The sequence below is a fragment of the Nicotiana tabacum genome, chromosome 22, assembly GCF_000715075.1.
Source record: "Nicotiana tabacum cultivar K326 chromosome 22, ASM71507v2, whole genome shotgun sequence".
NCBI classification, from domain to species: Eukaryota; Viridiplantae; Streptophyta; class Magnoliopsida; order Solanales; family Solanaceae; genus Nicotiana; species Nicotiana tabacum.
In genome coordinates, this window is record NC_134101.1 from 37,656,800 (window position 1) to 37,678,750 (window position 21,951).

Genomic DNA, 21,951 nt, shown 5'->3' on the forward strand with positions numbered 1-21,951 from the left:
AATGTGTTAAAGAGAAAAAAAATGGATGGTAAGAGTCAATACCACTAATGATTCTACAAACATAACGATCTAAAAGTTAAATGTCATATCAATCTTTTAGTTTTTGAAAATAAATTTATGGTGGATAAAATTATAATTAAGATTAAATATTCTAAACAAGAGATGAACTAATATTAAGATCAGAATCAACATAAAATAAATCATTTTTTTATGTTAAAACTAAATAATTAAAATTTTAAATTAATTATGTAGCAAGAGAATCCAATTCAATTATTTTTTCGATTCATCATATGAGTAAAATTCTTATTCAAGTTTTAAAAAAAAATCTTAGGATACATAAATTTATTCCATAAAAAGAGCGTTAGAACACAAAGTAAAAATGATAGTATATTATTAAGAATTAAAATGCTATACAAGTGTTTGAGGAAGCACAATCAAAGCTAAATCCTAATCAAGAACAATCTTTCAAGACTATATTATAAAGAGTCGACTTTGGTATAACGGGATTATTCTTTGTGGATGCCTCCGGCGGGATCGAAATAATATTTCTATGTCATGCATTACTTGCAAATATCATATTTAGAAGCATGATACTATTAACAATAATAGCAAGTGGTGTACCAACAATAATTTTATTGTGAGGCCATCGACTTTAGATTTGATAATATCTTCAAACAACTTAAATAAATATCATAAATATATCAAAGTAGCGCAATGGTGCTAAATTTATAAGGAAAGCAAAATTGATAATATGGGATGAATCACATATGGCTAAGTGTCAAACGATCGAAATAATTGCCCGGAGTTCTAGAGATATATTGGATATCAATGAATCGTTTGGTGAAAAATTAATGGTTTGGGAGGTGATTTATGTCAAGTACTACCAGTAGTTCTAAAATCGACAAAAGCAGAGATTGTAAAAGCTATCTTGCCAAAGTTATACTTTTGGCCTCAAATGAAAAAGATTCAGCTAACAAAAAATATAAAGTAAGAACAGATCCAGTATTCAGTGTCTTCTTGCTTCGTGTCGGAAACGAAGAAGAGCATCCAATAAAAGATGATTGAGTTCTTCCTGAACACTTGGCTATCAATCCCAATGGTAATGGTAGTGCATTTAATAAGAAAAATATTTCTATCATTAGATTAAAACGTAATTTGTGCAAATCGCACAATAAAGTTAAAAAGATATCTAAGCTAGCGGAAATGAATATATTGATCAACTAAATAAAAGATTGATTGCAAAATTTTATAGTAAAAATAAAATATTTGTCAGCTTTTGACTCAGCAGAAAATGATACCAATAATTACTACCAAAATAAATACTTTTACTACCAAATGGCCTTCTACCATACGTGTTTGTTGTCAAGTTTATTATTTCTTACATATGTTAGTATCACCGTATATATAATAGACTAAGTTAAAATTGATCTTTCATTGTATATAGATTAATTTTGAAGAAAAATATTCTCATCATGCTACTGAAAAACTTAGATACGCAGAATAGTTTATGTAATAGCACACAGATGGTATATAGAAATTTTGACAATAACGTCATACATGCAAAAATTATGATACTGGTCAATGTGCTTTTAAGTATATGCTTATCCCTGAATTCAACTTCCGTCTTCCGAAACTAAGGAATATCTTTTTAAATTTGTGTGAAAATAATTTTTAGTATGTTTATATTTTGCAAATATAATAAATAAAGTACAAGGACAAACATCCTAAATATTGGACTATATTTACCGCAATATATTTTCTTGCACGAATAACTGTATGTTGCACTTTCAAGAGGGATATCAAGATCGACAACAAGAGTTCTGGTTAAGGCAGAGCAACCAAAACATTAGGAGGAAACATACACACAAAATATTATCCACAAAGAAGAGTTCGTTAAGATATCATCACATTAAATACTTTTAAACTATAATACATAATTATCTAGCTAGCATGACAAAATTGATCATTTATGTAAGTTTTGATGATATTTTTTTATTTTAAATTCATGTATTATGCTAATGTAATAATATTTTTCGGCATTTAGATGATTGTTGTATTATTAAACATAAATTTTCTCTCATTAATTAAATTTTATTGTTCATTCATATAAATAAATATTTAAATCATCACGTACCATTATTAACGTGCGTTGTTCATAGATACTAGTCTAAATAAATAGTAGTAGGAGTAGTAAATTACGTCATATATAGTTCAAACCAAAAAGGTCGTAAAATATTTTAAAGCCTACTAAGGAAATTGAAAAAAAAAAACGATTTCACAAGAGATGCAACAGAGTCAATAATTACAGATTGTTTTTTTTAAAAAACCAACTATTTCTTCTTAAGCAATATATATAATTCTTGAAAAGTGATTGAGCAGCTACATAGAATCTCTTGTAATGTTATCTCAATATATCTATTTTGCTCTTTATATCCCAAAAAATTTGTTTAATAATAATATTTTGCTCAATGAGAAAGTATCTCTAGAGGATATCAAAGAATTTATAGTCTCAACCTGCGTAAAATTCAAGTATTAAATACCTGAAATTAACAGGGGCAGGGGAGGAAGCAGGACATTCCAACCAAGATGCAAACTAGAAACCAAAGATGAAAGAGAAACATCCAAACGAAACAAGTCAGAGAGTCAGAATTTTGCTCTTTATCCCTGTATATTTAATTAGAATAACAAGTTTTTAGTCTCATATAAAATACTGAGAAAGCTGGCCAGTGGAGGTAAATAGAAAAGAATATTCAGCTAATCTCGTGCGAAGAGAGAATGTTTCACCCTTTGAAAATAGTTTTACTTAGGGTTTGCAAACGGGCGAGTCAAGTCGTATATGGGTGGGCAGAAAATGTGATAGGCGAAAATGGATAAAATATCCAACTGTCCATATTTAATACGGATAATATAAATATTCATATTATCCACATGAATATTCATATTGACAAGAGTGAGTTGCTCTAGTGGTGAGCATCCTTCGCTTCCAACCAAGAGGTTGTGAGTTCGAGTCACCCCAAGAGCAAAGTGGGGAGTTCTTGGAGGGAGGGAGCCGAGGGTCTATCGGAAACAGTCTCTCTACCCTAGTGTAGGGGTAAGGTCTGCGTACAAACTACCCTCTCCACACCCCACTAGTTGGATTATACTGGGTTATTGTTGTTGTTGTTGTTGTATACAACCTGCTCTTAGGACATATGTATGAAATTGAAAGACATATATATTTATTCCTCTCACACTAACCCACTAACCTATGTCTCCTTATATTATAATCATCTTACTAACCTCATTAATTTATGTCCCCTAACCCATTAATTATGTCCCCCTATATTCTAAACACATAATATGCACTATATTCTTCACCCTTCTTCTTCTTCACCCTTCTTCTCTATCTCTAAGTAAATCTCCATAGATTGTTAGAATTAGGATATGGTTTCTGGTTTCTTCTTCCCAACATCCCCCCTCAAGTTGGAGGGTAACTTTGTGACCCCTAACTTGCTCAAAATCTCGGAGTGAGAAACCCCAGAAAGTGGCTTTGTGAAGAGATCCGTCAGTTGGTCTTTAAATGGAACAAAAGAAAGAGTAATTAAACCGGAAAGGAACTGTTGACGCACAAAATGACAGTCAATTTCTACATGTTTTGTGCGTTCGTGGAAGACGGGGTTACATGCGATGTGAATGATTGCCTTGCTGTCAGAGTGAAGAGGTATGAGAAGATTTACCGGTGTAGAGAGATCTTCAAGAAGTCGAACTAACCATGCAAGTTCTGCAGTTACTCTTCTCATCGATCTGTATCCTGCCTCTGCAGAAGATAGAGAGATTGACACTTATTTCTTTAATTTCCAGGAAATGATCCTAATATGATGAAAAATCCACTTACGGATCTCCTAGAATCCTTGCAAGAGGCCCAATCAGCATCGCAAAATACAAGCAAGGAGAATGAGTATTTTGCTGAGAGAAGAATTCCTTGTCCTGGATCACAGCTCAAATATTTGAGCACTCGTAAGGCAGCAGAGAAATGAGACATACATGGTCTCTGCATGTATTGACTGAGGGTAAGGACTGCGAAAGAAAGGTCAGGGCGAGTGTTAGTGAGATAGTTCAACTTGCCAACCAGATGACGAAATATCGTTGGATATTGCAAAGGGTGCCCATCATTATCTTGAAGCTTGGAGGAAGGATAAAGAGGAGAACTGACTCGAGGCAAATGAGATACATCAAATTCCTCCAGCATATCTTGGGTAAATATCCTTTAGCTTACAATAAAACCTTCCTTTTCTCGCAGAATTTCCTGCCTGTGCTAACTTTGCCTGCTTATACATGTGCATCATTTATGCAATCTGTAACTTGCTGAGTTGCTGTCTAAAGTTACTGTTGTTGAGCTCAGTGCTTTGTCCTGCTGAATTCTCACGTTCCTTATGTGTCAGGACTGCATTTTCTTTAATTTGAGTCTGATGACCTTTGTGATTGGTGAACTCAAAATCTTTTGGAAATCTAATAATTCTATAGCAATCTTCTTTTGTATGTCCTGTTTTCAACAATAAGTACAAGACACATTTGGATTGTACTTCTTTTTCCCTTTAAACCTTTGCTGAAGTTTAACAGACTTTTGTCGTGAGTTGTTATATTTGGGTGATATGGCTGCTCCTCTTTGTGTTTGGCTTCTTGTCATGACCTGAAATTCCCTCCTTCAGACCGTGATGGCGCCTAACATTTCACTTGCGAGGCAAGCCAATGTTAGAGTAATATTAACTAATTTTTTTAAAATAATTTTTAAATTATTAATAATCAAGGAAACAAAAGTGGAAGCAAAGTTTGTAATATAGTGAATAATCCATAAAAATAACGGTGTCAAAATACCATCCCAAAATTGGTGTCACAAGTGCACAAGCTTCTAGAATAAATAAAAATAAGGTATGAATAAAATAAAGTTATCTGGGAATAAACACACAGCTAAAGTAAAATAGACGGGGACTTCAGAACTGCAGACGCCATGCGGTTATACCTCAAGTCTCCTCTGGTAGCTAAAATCCGAACAACTCTATGGTACGCCGCTGAGACCAACTCCAAAATCCGCACAAGAAGTGCAGTATCAGTACAACCGACCCCATGTACTGGTAAGTGCTGAGCCTCACCTCGACGAAGCAGTGACGATGCTAAGGCGGTTCACTTACATTAACCTGTACGCAATATTAGCAACAACAACAATAATAGAAATAAATCAGGTAATTCATTTATAATAATTGAAGACAACTCAGCAGTCATAACCAATTATCATTTCCATCAATTCTGTTGCAGCATGCAACCCGCTCTTACCATATATTAACATTCAATTCTGTTACAGCGTGCAACCCGTTCTCACAACCTATTCATATTCAGTTCTGTTGTGGCGTGTAACCCGCTCCTCCAATATATTCATTTTAATCAAGTCTATTATATATTTATTTCAATCAAGTATATATATAGACTTTTTAATAAGTCTGTCGCGGCATGTAACCCGATCCTCCAATATTAACTTTTCATAAGTCTGTTGCGGCGTGCAACCCGATCCTCCAATATTAACTTTTCATAAGTCTGTTGCGGCGTGCAACCCGATCCTCCAATATTAACTTTTCATAAGTCTGTTACGGCGTGCAACCCGATCCTCCAATATTAACTTTTCACAAGTCTGTTGCGGCGTGAAACCTGATCCTCCAATATTAACTTTTAATCAGTCTGTTGCGGCGTGCAACCCGATCCTCCAATGTATCCATTTCAATCAATTCTTATAGAAGAAATTTTCCCAATAAATGCAACAATTAATATAAAATTATAAGACAACAAGTATACAACAATTATGATTTAATTATGAAACAAACAATGACAAATATCAAATTATTATAGAAATCAGGGAGAAAATAGGCAGTTTAATATTTAATATGCTAAATATCAAATAACAATTAAATCACATAATTCAAATAGCATGTAACAATTAATGCAGGAATTCAAGAATTAATATTTGACAAAAAATAAGAGAGAAATAATTATTATAATATTTAATTTATGATTAAAAATAATTTATGATTTTTTTCAAGTAGGCAGGCAAACAATTAATTTGACGACGTATAGACACTCGTCACCTCGCCTATACGTCGTTCACATGCAATTCACATAACAAATAAATTAAGGGTTCTGTTCCCTCAAGTCAAGGTTAACCACGACACTTACCTCGCTTTGTAAATTCTAAATCAATTATTCAACCACAGCTTTTTCTTTTAAATTTGCCTCCGAAAGCTTCAAATCTATTCACAAACAATTCAATATATTCAATACTCATCATAGGAATTAATTCCATATGAATTTACAAATTTTTCAGATAAAAATCTGAAATTCATTAAAATATTTGGCAGCGGGACCCACATCTCAAATCCCAGAAAAACTCACGAAATCCGAACACCCGTTCCGATACGAGTTCAACCATACCAAATTTGTCCAATTCCATGGACCTTCAAATCTTAAATTTTCATTTTTGGAAGATTTTATAAAAATCTGATTTTTCTTCCATAAATTCACGGATTCATGATATGAATGAGTATGAAATCATGAAATATAATCAATATAGGATAAGGAACACTTACCCCAATGTTTTCCCATAAAAATCGTCCAAATATCGCCTTACCCGAGCTCAAAAATGGGAAAGAATTGAAAATGGGTCGAAACCCCATTTCCACAACTTAAGTTTTGTTTCTTGGATTTTTACCCTTCGCGAACGCAGTCAGCGCCTCGCGTTCGCGAAGCACAATTATGTGCTGTCAAATTTCTCTTCGCGAATGCGAGGGCTACTTCGCGAACGCGATGCATGCCTGGCTTGGCCTTCGCGAACGCGAAGGATAATTTTCCTGGCCAGTCTCTTTCCCTCCGAGAACGCGAGGCTTCTATCGCGAAGGCGAAGCTTTGAACCTCAAGCCTCCGCGAATGCGGTCACTATGTCGCGAACACGAAGCACAAAACGTGCCAGCCCAATTTGCTCTTCGCGTTCGCGAGAGTACCTTTGCGAACGCGAAGAAGAACACACCAGAAGCCTGAAGTCTGCAGAAAACCAGATTTCCTAAGTCCGAAATCATCCCGTAGCCTATCCGAAACTCACCCGAGCCCTCGGGGCTCCAAACCAAACATGCACACAAGTTCTAAAATATCATACAAACTTGCTCGCGCAATCGAATCGCCAAAATAACACCTAGAACTACGAATCGAGTACCAAATCAAAGGAAGTTTTCAAGAAAACTTTAAAACTTATATTTTTACAACCGGACGTACGAATCACATCAAATCAACTCCGATTCTCACCAAATTCGGCAGACAAGTCATAAATATTATAGTGGACCTATACCGGGCTCCGAAATCAAAATACGGACCCGAGGTCAACAAATCTAGCATCAGTAATTTCTTAGAAATCATTAAGCTTTCAAGCTTTTAATTTTTTATCAAAATTCCATAACTCGGGCTAGGGACCTCGGAATTCGATTCCGGGTATACGTCCAAGTCCCAAATCACGATACGGACCTACTAAAATTTTTAAAATACTGATCCGGGTCTGTTTGCTCAAAATGTTGACCAAAGTCAACTTAGTTAAATTTTAAAGCTCTATTTCCCATTTTAATCCATTTTTCACATAAAAACTTTCCGAAAAATTATACGGACTGTGCACGTAAGTCGAAGAATGATAAATGGTGCTTTTCAAGGTCTTAGAATATAGAATTACTTATTAAATTTAAAGATGACATTTTGGGTCATCACACTTCTAAGTTTTTGATAATTCTTCCCTTGTCCTATGATCATAAAAGCTGCAAAATCAGCTAGAAGTTGTGCATTAGGCTGCTTGGCCTCTCCAGTTGCCATGAATGATACTGATTCAGAATTAAAATATGCATTTGCATAAACTTCTCTTTGATTTTCATCTTGCAAGAGAAGTGAATAATCAACATCTATGCTAGGCAAAGGGTTCATCATGAGGATATTTCCTATTACTTGTGCATAGATGTTATTTAATCCCATTATGAATTGGATCAATCTCTGATCCTCAAGAGACTTAGTCAACTTTGCCTTTCCTTCACAAACACAAACACATGAACAACATATGATAACATTTAAAACATCTAATTCATCCCACAATCGTTTGAGCTTAGTGAAGTATGCTGCAATGTCACTGTTTCCCCGTACTAAACCTGATAATTCCTTCTGCAGATGATAAAGCTTGGCTCCATTTGATCTCCCAAATCTATGCTCCAAGCTGTCACAAAGTTCTTTTGCAGTTTTGGAGTACATCACACTGTCTGTAATATCCTTTGAGAGAGCATTTAGGATCCAAGAGATTACCATGTCATTCACACAACTTCATTGTTCATGGTCTGGAGATTTCAGATCTGGAGATAGACATGCTCCATTGATGAAACCAAGTTTCTTCTTGGCTGACAAAGACAGGAGAATAGATCTCCTCCACCCTGGGTATCCTCTTCCATTAAACATAGTGTTGACTAGAGTCATTCCAGGTGAATCAGAGTTGTTGAGATGATAAGGGTGATTGACATCATAACTGACTGGTTTTGCAGCATTGCTCGTATCACCAATATACGTGATGGTTATTTCAGACATTTTAGATTACTGATTTTGATGATGAATCTGATGTAAATTGATTTGATGGTTGGACTGTTGGATCGAGATTATTGCTCTGATACCATGTACGAAATTGAAAGAAAAAAATCTGATTGAAAAACCAATCTCCCGTGTGTTCTTTACATTGAGCTTTGTACATGTATATATTATACACTTGACATATATATTTATTCCTCCCACACTAATCCACTAACCTATGTCTCTTTATATTATAATCATCTTACTAACCCCATTAATTTATGTCCCCTAACCCATTAATTATGTTCCACTATATTCTAAACACATAATATGCACGACATTCTTCACCCTTCTTCTTCTTTTTCACCCTTATTCTCTATCTCTAAGTAAATCTCCACAGATTGTTAGAATTAGGATATGGTTTCTGGTTTCTTCTTCCCAACAAGTACATATCATCGAAACCTGTCACCAACATAATCTGCAAGACATAATATTAGGTAATATGTAAACTGGTGGACCTTCAATTATCTCCAATGTCTCGCATGAAAAGAGAAAGTTTAATTTCACCCTTAGAAAATAGTTCTACACACAATGACAATCACTATCTTCTCAAAGAAACCCAAATGGCTTTCAATGCATGAAATTAGGTGAATTGCGATATGGTGGTTCTTCAATTATCTCCTCCAATATATTTGAATTAGTGAGAAAGCAGTTTCTCAATTTCCACAGCTCTATACATGTAAAGTCTTGCAACTTAACTTTATTTAACTCGTGTCTCCAACATTTCCAAGGTATCACTTCGGGGATGGTCCAGTTGGTTTGGAAGGCGGTCATCCATATAGATGACCTGAGATCGATCCCCCTCAATGCCTTATGGCTCGAGCCTGTCGCACAGGGCTTGCCTAGTGCAGTTTATATTTTCTGTGTGGTTTGAAAGCTATTACATAGTGGGGGTTTACCCAGTGTGCACAGAGTGCTCACCCGAAGGACAGAGGCTATAGCGGCTGGGAGTTTTCCTGGGGTTCAAAAAAAAATATTTCCAAGGTAGTGTGATGACCCAAAATGTCATCTTTATATTTAATAATTAATTCTGTATTCTAAGACCTCGAAAGTGCTATTTATCATTCCTCGACTTGCGTGCACAGTCCGTAAAATTTTTCGAAAAGTTTTTATGTTAAAAATGGATTAAAATGTGAATTAGAGCTTTAAAACTCAACTGAGTTGACTTTGGTCAATATTTTGAGCAAAGAGACTCAGATCCGTGTTTTCACAGTTTCGGTAGGTCCGTATCGTGATTTGAGACTTGGGCGTATACCCGTAATTAAATTCTGAGGTCCCTAGCCCGAGATATAGAATTTTGATGAAAAATTAAAAGTTTAAGTTCAAATAGTGATCAAATGTCAAATTATGTGCAAACGACCCCGGAATAGAATTTTGATAATTCCAATAGCTCCATATGGTGATTTTGGACTTAGGAGCGTGATCGAAATTTTATTTGAAAGTTCGTAGTGAAATTAGGCTTGAAATAACTAAAATAAGAATTTAAAGTTTGAAAGTTTGACCAGGGAGTTGACTTTTTAATATCAGGGTCGGAATCCAGTTCCAAAAATTTTCATAACTTCGTTATGTCATTTATGACTGGTGTACAAAATTTGAGGTCAATCAGATTTGATTTGATAGGTTTCGACATCGAATTGTAGAAGTTGGAAATTCTTAAGTTTCATTAAGCTTGAATTGGGACGTGATTTGTGATTTTAGCGTTGTTTGATGTGATTTGAGGTTTCAAATAAGTTCGTATGATGTTTTAGGACTTGTTGGTGTATTTGGTTGAGGTCCCGAGGGCCTCGGGTGAGTTTCAGATGGTTAACGGATCAAAAGTTAGACTTAAAAAGCTGCTGCTATTTTCTTCTGCTGTAACTGCAGAAATCGAGCCCACGGTTGAAGGCCAGGGACGAGGCTCAGGATCGAAGGCCCAACTCGAGGGCCATGATCAGAGGCAGGATCGAAGGCCCAGCTCGAGGGCCATGATCGAAGGCTGGATCGAAGCCATGACCGAAGGCAGAATCAAATGCATGATCGAATGCCCAGCTCGAGGCCCAGGATCGAGGGCTATTACCAAGGCCAGGATCGTGGGCCATAAAGATCGAAGCCATAATCGATACCCAGGATCGATGGCAGCCTCGACAATTTATTAAACTGGGGATTTCGTCCCTAGTTGCCATTTTTGACGAACTTGAGCTTGAGCATAAGCGAATTTTGGCAGATTTTCAAGGAGAAACATTTGGGTAAGTGATTCAAACAATTTGGTCAATATACACGAATATATCATTATTTTCACCATTTAATTAGTGTATTGAGATGAAAATTTGGAAAAATTTTAGAAATCTCATAAAAACGATTTTTTGAGATTTCGGTGTCGGATTTGAGTAAAACTGGTATGGTTGGACTCGTAATTGAATGAGTTGTCGGATTTTATAAGCTTCGCCGGATTCCGAGAGGTGGGCCCTATGGAAATGTTTTAGTTAATTTCGGATTTTATTAAAAAATATAGTATTTTCTTATGAAATTGATTCCTATAATTTTTGTTGACTGTATCGAATTAATTACGACTATATACGAGTCGATCGGAGTCAGAAAATCGAGGATAAGGCATACTACTTGGTTAAATTAAAGCAAGTCGAGGTAAGTGACTTGTCTTACTTTATGTGGGAAAATTCTCCCTAGGATTGATAATTGTAATGTATGGAAAGTCGTGTACACGAGGTGACGAGTGTGTACACAGGCTAAATGTAAAAGATTATATTTTTTTTTTAAAATTGTGTAGATCATTGTTGCACATTAATTAAATTATTTTATTTTATTATATTCTTCATTATTGATTTAATGTTTATATTTTAATTTTTTTTGACCTTTTCCTGCTAATTATTTTATCTGTTTAGTTGGAACTTGGTTTCTTTTATTCTGTGCATTATTTGAAGTTGATTTTTTTAAAATTAAATATTATTAATATAAAGTATTTGACATTTTTAAATTTGGTATTGAAGCAACGTATTAAAGATTTTGGATTATTATTTTGCTGAATTATTTATTCCTGAATATTTTTGTAAGATTTTCATACTCATTGTGATGGAGTCGTGAGCTCTTTATTATGGAAAATTATTATTGTTAAATTAATTTGACATGAGCTGTGAGCTCTTTATTATGGAAAAATATTATTGTTGAATTATTTTGACATGAGTCGTGAGCTCTTTATTGTAGAAAAAAATATTGTTGTTGAATTATTTTGGCAAGTTAAATTATTTGAGCACTTAGGTGCAAATTGTGATATATTGTGATGTTGATATGCATGCGGTGGTATAAGATCTGGGTATTGAAACACGTGCGGTGAGATAAGGGTGGCTTGATACGCGTGGCTAGTAGCAGGAACTATTAGAAGTCATGGGGTGTGATAAGGATGGCTAAAACGCGGGATATTATTTCGGAAAAAATATTTTCTTTAAAATAAATTGTGAAGGCTCCCGCGGTGAGATAAGGAAATGAGATATTGTGAATTTATTTATGATTTGGGACTACGGGGCGGTACCTCGGGAGTGCCCTTGTTGATATTGATTTATGGCCGCAGTTGCCTTTGATTTTTGTTGTGATTTTTCTTAAAGTTGAAAAGAAATTCGGTTTTGTTTTCACGAATTATTAATTGCCATTATTTGGTGTAATTAAATGGTGACATACTACTTGACTTATTTTCATTGTCATTTTATCTTATTATGTATTGTTAAACATTTTACCATGCAATTATTATTTTTCAGTAGGGCCTGACCTAACCTCGTCACTACTCTACCGAGGTTAGGCTTGGCACTTACTGGGTACCGCTGTGGTGTACTCATACTACGCTTATGCATATTTTTTTGTACAGATCCAGGTACATCTTATCAGACCAGGCATTAGTAACCTAGCTGTACGAGGAGACTTCGAGGTATATCTGTCAGCGTCCGCAGACTCCGGAGTCCCCTTCTATCATTATTATGTTGCTTCCTTATTTTTCTTTAGACCTTGATATATAAAGACATTGAGAATAAAATTCTTATAAGCTTGTGACTTATTTCTATCGGGTTTTAGGAGTTGAAATTGTTTGAATTGTAGTTTATTTATTTCACCTATTTATTATTATTTCGCATTGATAAGCTTAGCTAGTCTTAAAGACTAAGTACCATCACAACATCCTACAGAGGGAATTTGGGATCATGACAGGTGGAGATGCACAACAAGGTTTCTCATCTTCTTCATCAGCTGCATCTCCGTATGTAAACCGCAAAACAAGAGGAAAAAAATTTCAGAGTTAAATATGCACGATGGGGCCAGAGTATCACTACTAGTTTGTAGGTAATCAAAATTTTGCATGTGTCGAGCGGCTATAACTTTTAATTTTTGGCTAAGCTGCTAAAAAATGGACTGTTAGGTGAATTATTTACCATGAATAAAAGATTTTAAACCAATAATGAAGGATTTGTCACTAAAAGGTCATGTAAAAAAGGAAAATAAGTGCTAGAAATCATAGTGACCAGTAATCTTTTGATACATACTTCTGAGTCATTGCCTTTGAAAGATAACACATACTTATTACCTTGATCAGGCTCTTTAAATCTCCAGTCTGGCCAAAAGATAGGGTGTCCAGTTGAGGAGACATCCAAAGCAAACTATCAACAACGTCTGCAGCTGAAAATTTATACCGATTCGTAAGTTTTACGTGCAAATACTTAGTAGCATAAAGTGGAGGAAGAAGTTTTCTCTCATGTCTTTTGGTATATCTATCTCCTGCACAAATAAAAAGAAGAATTATGAGAAATCCAGAACTACTTCTTCAAGCAGGGGCAAGCAGACAATTTGTTGCACGTACGTACTTTGTCCATTTCACAGCACAGTGCAATAGCCTTGGAATGATTAAAATTACCAAGGGACCTTGTGAGCTTAGAGTACCAAATAGAGCCCAAAGTGACAATAGGGACATCTTTTGTCACAACCAAAATCGAAGGGCCGCGACGGGCACCCGGTGCCTAACTCAACTGAGTACCAACGTAACTTATCCTTATTATCATACTATCATGGGTAAATGAGCCGAAAAGGCCGTCATGAGATAACCAGAATTAACATAAGAGAATACTCGGCATAGGACGACCCAACATGGAATACAAACTTATACATGTGACATATGGGCCTATAAGGCCGACATGATCATTTGTACAATCAAAACATAGGCTGACAAGGACATGCAATCATCCATATACATGACATATGTCTACAAGACTCTAAGAGTACATAAACGTCATAAAGGTTGGGACAGAGCCCCATCATACCAATCTATACATATCCAAAGCATACTGACCAAATATGCAACTCCGGTGCAAGTGGAGTGCACCAACACCTTCCACAGAGCTGATAGCCTACTAGGAGGACTGTCAACCTGTCTATCGGGGCCCGCGGGCATGAAACGCAGTGTCCCCAGAAAAAAGTGACGTTAGTACAAATAAAGTACTGGGTATGTAAGGCATGAAAGCAGTATATAAAAGACATGAAAAAAATATGGAGTAAAGAACTAAACCTGTAAGTCTGAATAGCTCTGTGAATCATGAAATATTTATAATGTCATGCATCTGCTATCTTGCATAGGTATATGCGTACATAACATCATCAAGCCTCTGAGGGCATCCCATCATATCATCTCGGTCTCTGTGGGCGAAATCATCAACGTATACTAACTGGTCTGGTGGTGGTGCGTATATAACGTCATAACCTTTCCCCATATCCCATATACATATAATTTATATGTATATGACGCCCATCTGGTCATGGGTAAATATACATATATAAATAAATGCAATGAATAAGAACTAAGTCACTAAGATCTCTCGGGATGTCATAAGATCAATATGCCTTCGGTTAATATCACGAAATAAACTTTATCATGTATGTATTTTCTGAGACCCATGAACAAACGATATAATAATAGGACATATGTGGATTCAAGAACATAGGCAACCCTAGTACTTCTAAAAATAGAGCCATTTGTGAAATTTGCGTGTTTGGTCGTTTCGTTGTATCATATGGATCATGCCAAAAGGAAAAAAGGGATAGTCTCAACATACCTTATAGAAATCTGTCCAATAACAATGCTAAACGCAGCACATTGCACCTTAATCTACAACAACAACAATGAAGCTATTGTCAAGTAACGAATGACTCTCTCATTTATATAACGAAAGTAACTTAATCTGTAACCAAAAAACGGACAATAATTTCCCCTGATTTTACTGCTCCCTCAAGCCTTCTATAGGCGAGACAACAACACAATACAACCAGCAACTCAAAAACAACCTAACTACAATTCGGGATCTTTAATACAAGAAAACCCCAAATATACCATAACACACACAATCAACAAGTTATCAAGTAGCCCGAAACTGCAATGACGAGCGACCAACCCACTACCCTACCACATGTGGTGTTTCTCCATGTCCTTTATCTTTATAAACTCCATAAATCAGCAGCACAAGAGGCCAACACGAGTCGACTATAAAACAGTCCACTAAAAGTGGAATAAATTGAACTCACGGCTTCCGATCATCGTCCCGTGAGTTCTAACTATTAGAAAACGAATTTATCAACCTTCCTTGATATTTAAAAGCTTAAATACAGAAAGTAGACATTTTCTTAACTATTAAGTACCTTCCAAAACTCAAACTACAAAGAAAAAGAGAGGCGGTATAATAATATTAGGGGTGTACAAAGCAAACCGATAAACCGCACCAAACCGATAAACCGAGTCAAGCCGAAAGAAAACCCGACTAGTGGTTTGGTTTGATTTGATTTGGTATGTAAAAAAAACCCGACTATAATAGGTTTGGTTTGGTATTAACTAAAATAAGTCAACTCGAGACCAAACCAACCCGATATTTATGTATGTAATTTTTAAATTTATTTTATACAAAATAAATATTTATTATAATACAATTTATATATATTTCTTTTAATTTATCTTTATTTTTTATTATTAACATTATATTTGGGCTTATAATTTTAGCCCACTCCATATACGTCTACTCTAGCAAGCCAAATAAAGCCCAAAAAGAATAACAAAAGTTAACAAATGTAAAAGAAAAAAGACCGCTAAGACTAGGTCATAACTCATAAGGTATGACTTTTCTGCCAAAAGCAGAATACTTCCCCCTCCCCCCCCCCCCCCCAAAAAAAAATCAAAGACTCCTAACTTCTTCCCACCCATATCAAAAACCCTAACTTCATCTTCCCCAAATTAAAGCTTCCAAATTTAAGGTCGTTGAAGCTTCTTTCTTCAGGTAAAAGTTCTTGAAACTTATTTCATTTATTGCTCATTTTCTACTCTAAGTTTTGTTCTATGTCTAGTTTTCACTCCTTTCTTAGGGATTTTTGCGACTTTTTCTAGTTCTGAAGATGAAAGCAATTTTCAAAAATATAACATTTTGCTTCGAAAGTGGCTCTCTTTTACTTAGTTGTGCTCTTTTACTTAGTTTTATATTAGAAAGCTCATAAATATTATTTTGAGATTATAATTTTATTTTCATGTGCAGGATACCTTTTCGGATGGAAACTACAACTTCTGGACCGGATGTGGAGGTGATTGTAAACAACCCTCTGACTATGCCAGCAGTAGCCTAACAACAAGGTCAAGATGCTCCTCATCGACGCACTCCTCCCAAAAAGCAAAAACGAACACCTCGTCCAGTACCTTCTAAATCTGGAAATACTAGCAGAGAGACGTCTGAGATTTGGAATCATTTCTCCAAGTTTACTGCTAAAGGAAGTAAATGTAGGGCAAAATACAATTATTGTCCTAAAACCTTTGCTTCTGAGAGCAAGAATGGGACTACTACTTTATGGACACATTTAAATGTGACATGTCACAAGTCCCCCTTTAGAATCATTGATAAGAGGCAATCAACATTAAAACCTATCAAAGAAGGGTGGCTAGAAGGAGGTTCGGGTTCCACTGAGAGGGTGGTGTATAATGTGGAGGATATTATGAGAGCTATTGCCAAATTTGTAATCATTGATGAGCAACCGTTTAGAGTTGTTGAGGGAGAAGGATTCAAGAAATTAATGGCAAAATCCTTGACACTGTTTAAAGATTTATCAAGAAGAAAAAAAAAACTCAAAAACCTTATCAAGAACCAGCGTGTATGTATTACTAGTGATACATGGACATCACTACAAAATTTAACTTATATGGTTGTCACTGCACATTGGATTGATGAACAATGGAATCTACAAAAGAAAATTCTAAACTTTTTCCAAACACCGGATCACAAAGGTGAAACTATTGCTAAGGGAATTGAAGAATGCTTATTAGGTTGGGGTATTGAGAACTTGTTTATAGTAACCCTCGATAATAAAACTGCTAATGATGCTGCCATTAAGCATTTGAAGGTGCGCATTGATGATTGGAAAGGGGTAATACTTGGAAATGAGTTTTTACATGTTAGATGTAATGCTCATATTTTGAACTTGATTGTAAAAGAGGGGCTAGATGAACAAATTGAGCCCATTTCTCGTGTAAGGAATGCGGTTAAGTATGTAAGGTTGTCCCCTTCAAGGTTTGATTCTTTCAAGTCATTCGTTGAGAAACCTAAGATAGACACTCATGGTCTTGTGAGTCTTGATATTGAAACTATATGGAACTCGACATATACCATGTTAGATACGACTTTAAAATTTGAAAAAGCCTTTACAAGAATGTATGTGGATGACCATAAGTACCAAAAGTATTGTCGAAAAATAAGTGCAATAAAAGGAAATCCATCTGTAAATGATTAGAAGAATGTGAAAGCTTTTGTTAAGTTTCTTAATATTTTCTACAAGTCGACTTTGAAATTTTCAGGCAGTTTGTATGCTACTTCCAACTCTTTCTTCCATGAATTTTTTAATCTTCGAAATGCTATTATCAAGTATACTAAAAGTGATGATCTTATTTTGGTTGATATGGCAGCAAGGATGAAAAGTAAGCTTGAGAAATATTGGGGTAAATTTGAGAACATGAATATGTTGCTGTTTGTGGCTGTTGTGTTGGATCCCAGATACAAGATGAAGTATGTGAACTTCATTCTTTGTGATGCATATAGTTCTTTATGGGGAAGATTAAAGTCTGAAGATGTGACAGGTGCTTTGAGTCGCTTATATAATCACTATAATGGTTCTTTTTTGAGGATTCTAATGACAATATTAGAGGCGACACTAGTATGATGAGTGAAAATGGTGATCTGTTGCAATCTAAGTGGGAAAAACACTAGGCTGATGAGGGAAATATTGAAAAAAAGTCCGATCTTGAGATGTACTTGATGGATGATGTTGTGAAGACAAAGGATTTTAATATATTGAGTTGATGGAAAGTTTCATCTATTAAATATCCAATTGTTCAAAGATTGCAAGGGTTCCCCATTAGTGGAATTTTACTGGGTTGTTGTTGTTGTTGTTGTTGTTCAAAGATTGCAAGGGGATGTTCTTTCTATTCCTATTTCTACTGTTGCGTATGAGTCGGCTTTTAGTACATGTGGTCGAATTCTTAATTCATATCGGAGTTCTTTATCGCCAAAAACAGTAGAAGCCCTTATTTGCACTCAACAATGGATACGATCACCTTCCAAGGAATATAAGTTTCAAGACATTTTGGAAGATGTCCAGAAAATTAAACAAGTTGAAGAAGGTAATTTATATATTCAATTCTTAATGAATATTGTTTTAATATTTTGTATTGTTTAATCCCTAATATGTGAATTATTTTATTTATTTCAGAATATTCAGACTCGCCTTTGAGAATTGATTAGCCGACTCTATTCATGATGCACCATATTTTTGAGAATTGGTATGAGAACTTATTTGATCATTCTTGATACAATTTTCATTTGTCGACATCAAACTTAAGTTATCTATGTTCCGTTGATGCACCATTTGTTTGAGAATTAGTATGAAAACTTATTTGATTATTCTTTATACAAGTTTCATTTCTCGATATCTAAAATAGTTCTATAGTTCTCTGCCTTGAGAAAAAAACATATTATTAATTTGTTAAAAAGGTGAATAGTTCCAGATTAGTTTCTCTTGCCATTAAATTAATAGTTCTCTTTTTCTCCTTCTCTTGATAATGTCCGTATCTATTTGATTTTGAGTCATTCCATAACCTTCTTAAGATGTCAATTAAAGTTTCATAATATATGATCTCTCGACAAGAGTGGGTTTTTCTAGTGGTGAGCACCCTCCACTTTTCAACTATTCGATGTTCACTGCTCAATCTTGATGGTAAGGATATTAGGAGACGAACTATATGTTTTGTATTAGTCTGCTGATATATATATAGAGTTACACCTAAAAAGGCTAAAACTCTTTCATTCTATCTTCAGTACTAGCTTTCTCACACCATTTGAATATAAAGGATTATCCATTCATGAATGATCTGCGATATTCCTCTGCTTATTAGTTCATGTGATTCTGCTATGGACTTTCGCTTTGATTTTGAGTGGGTATTTTATGCAGTATTCCGCTGTATTTATGTATATCTTATCAATATTCACATCTGCTAGTCTTTTATAAAACTTTAATTTATTTTTCAAAAGATTCAAGGCTGGATTTTGGAAATTTGGTGAGATCCATGAAGTTTCAAGAACCAAAGACTAAATTCTTTGGTCTTTTGAGCTGCTGCTATTGTGTTATTAAGTTTGAACACCTTTTGGGAAGATCTTAGTGAAGATATCTTGTGTTAAGTTTATTTTGTGATTTGTAACAAGGATATCTATAACTCAAGATTAACTGGAGATCATGTTTAGATTGAATTAGCCTAGATTTTTCATATTTAGATTGAGATAGCTATTGTAATAGTATAGATGATCTTGTTACTTCATATGTGGATTCTTGTTTTTGTTATATTCTATTGTCTCTGATGTTATTGTAATATGTTTCACACCAAACCACAAACAATCCCGAGAAACCCGAGATTAAAAAACCCGACTATTGTTGGTTTGGTTTGGTATATAGATTTAAAAATCCGAGATAATTGGTTTGGTTTGGTAAATGAAAAATCCGAATCAACCCGGACTATGTACACCCCTAGCCAAGTGTAGTGTCACATGACACGTTCTAATTTTATCGCTTCTTGATTTCGTACCCGGGATGTTAGACTTCTTTGAAACCCTTGTAGAGAGCTTAATGATAGGTTTATGGGGGTTCTCTGTTCGTGTCAAAGAGGTGCTAGCTTGGCACCCTAGCATTGACCCTTCTTCACATGCTCATATCTTTTTATCCGGACGTCGTATGAATGAACGGTTAAGAATGTTGGAAACTAAATTTCAAGACCTTCAATTTGGTATATAATATGTCACAAAAAGACCTCGTATAACACATGAAATGTATTGCCCAAAAAGTTTCATTACAATGCAAATCTTTAGTTGGTTTTTCCGCAACTTAAATCCGATTTTCCCAAACTTTATATTTTATATCCAAACATCATATATAATCATATTATGACTTTACACTCATTTAAATCATGATTAAAAAGTCTCATATTCATTATACGTCATCTTGGGAAGCAAATGGTGTAACAAATTTCAAGTATATTGGTAGAAAATCGCAGCTACATTTGACCTAAGTTTTAGCACATTTATGAATGTAACTTGTGATGACCTTTGCCAACTTTTGTTCCACAACTCGCTTGACTTTAAAACATAATACACGACTAAAATAACTCATAAAATAACCTGCTTATCATGTTAATCACCCTATTCTTATCCCAAGAGTACATGCTATAATATTCCCAACTTGTCGACTTTCGACGAAACTTATTTTCTTCAGTTTGTTTAGCTTCTAAGTCTGTCAACCATCTTAGTACTTATTATCCATGATTTTAAAGATTTGTAACCTCCAAGGTAACATGATTAACTTATCTTATGTACTTTTAATAATGATTTCATTTCTGAGCTTACATTAAAAGTGACTCTTACCTACGAAAACACAGGGTGTAACATTTATGATCAATTTGAACTTAGCTTCTCGCAGATGTGAAGCTTTCAGTTTGAATGTAGGCGCAACATCACTTGGGGATCCTTCTTCTTGGCGTAAGCGAACATCACATGAGAATCTTAATAAGTTAAGAGTATCCAGATGAACCGCAATAATATTTTTGCACTTGAAAACTTTAAAAAACTTAAGCACGTAGCTTGAAATATTCACGGTCTTCATCGACAAACAATAAACTAAGTGAGGGTTTTCAAGGTTGGGAAGATTTGGAAGAAGGTTCTCTAACCATTGGTCAGTTACAGCTAAAGCAACGAGCTTCAAACACTTTAGGGATTTGCAAGTTGTTATCTTAATTACATGTCAGTCCTCATCAAAGGAGCTAATGCGAAGGATTTTAAGATTAGGAGCTATAATATCAACCATATGGAATTTAGGAGGGCAACGTACCAACTTTACCGTCCTTAGTTTAGGTAAAGTTCCTACAATTTGTAAACTGGTTAGTCCATGAAATATTATGAAAGACAAAACTTCTAAATTACGTCAAGTTGCACATAGAGCTTGATATGTTATAAGTACCTTTGTTTTGTGTTTTAGTGATCTAACAAACTTAATGTCAAGAACCAGATAAGAAAGCTGATCCACATTGGTTCACCTTCCCAAGCGCATGAAAACAACCAGACTTAAGCTGGAGATGTTCGTCAGTACCTCAGAAGTTAAAGAATCAACAAGAGGAACAAATAGTCTTCAGTTCCCATGGTGATTATACCAAGTCAACTCTTCACAGCTAGAAAGTGACTGACTGCACATGGAACAGTACATCACAGTGCAACAGTCACCTCCATTGGGAATGACCTTGTACTAAAGTTGCTTACATCTTTCAAGTGATGTCATCAATATTATATCAACATTAAACCAAAGACAAAACATCACTTGAACACTTAGAGAATTCAATCAAGTACTTCAACAGTTATCAAGTCTCTAGTCAACAATTCTCAAGTGCATCAAGAACAGAGAATAATACGGCTACGGACGAGTTCCCATATCAAGTGATTATATGTCCTTAGTTGAGTTGTAACTTTGTTAAAGTTCTTAATTGTAATTCCTACTTAGCTTGTTTAGAAGCATTGTGTAGGAAACCCTTTTATAAATCATAAACCCTTGTGTTTGTGTCTTGGCTAGAGCTAGTCGAGTTGTAAAGTCTTTGTAATAGAGTTATTACAAAGTGGCTTGTAATAGAGTGTTATAAGTTAGTGAGAGATTAAGAGGTTAATTCCTAGGTTACTTAGATTGTAATATGAAAGTTGATCAATAGTG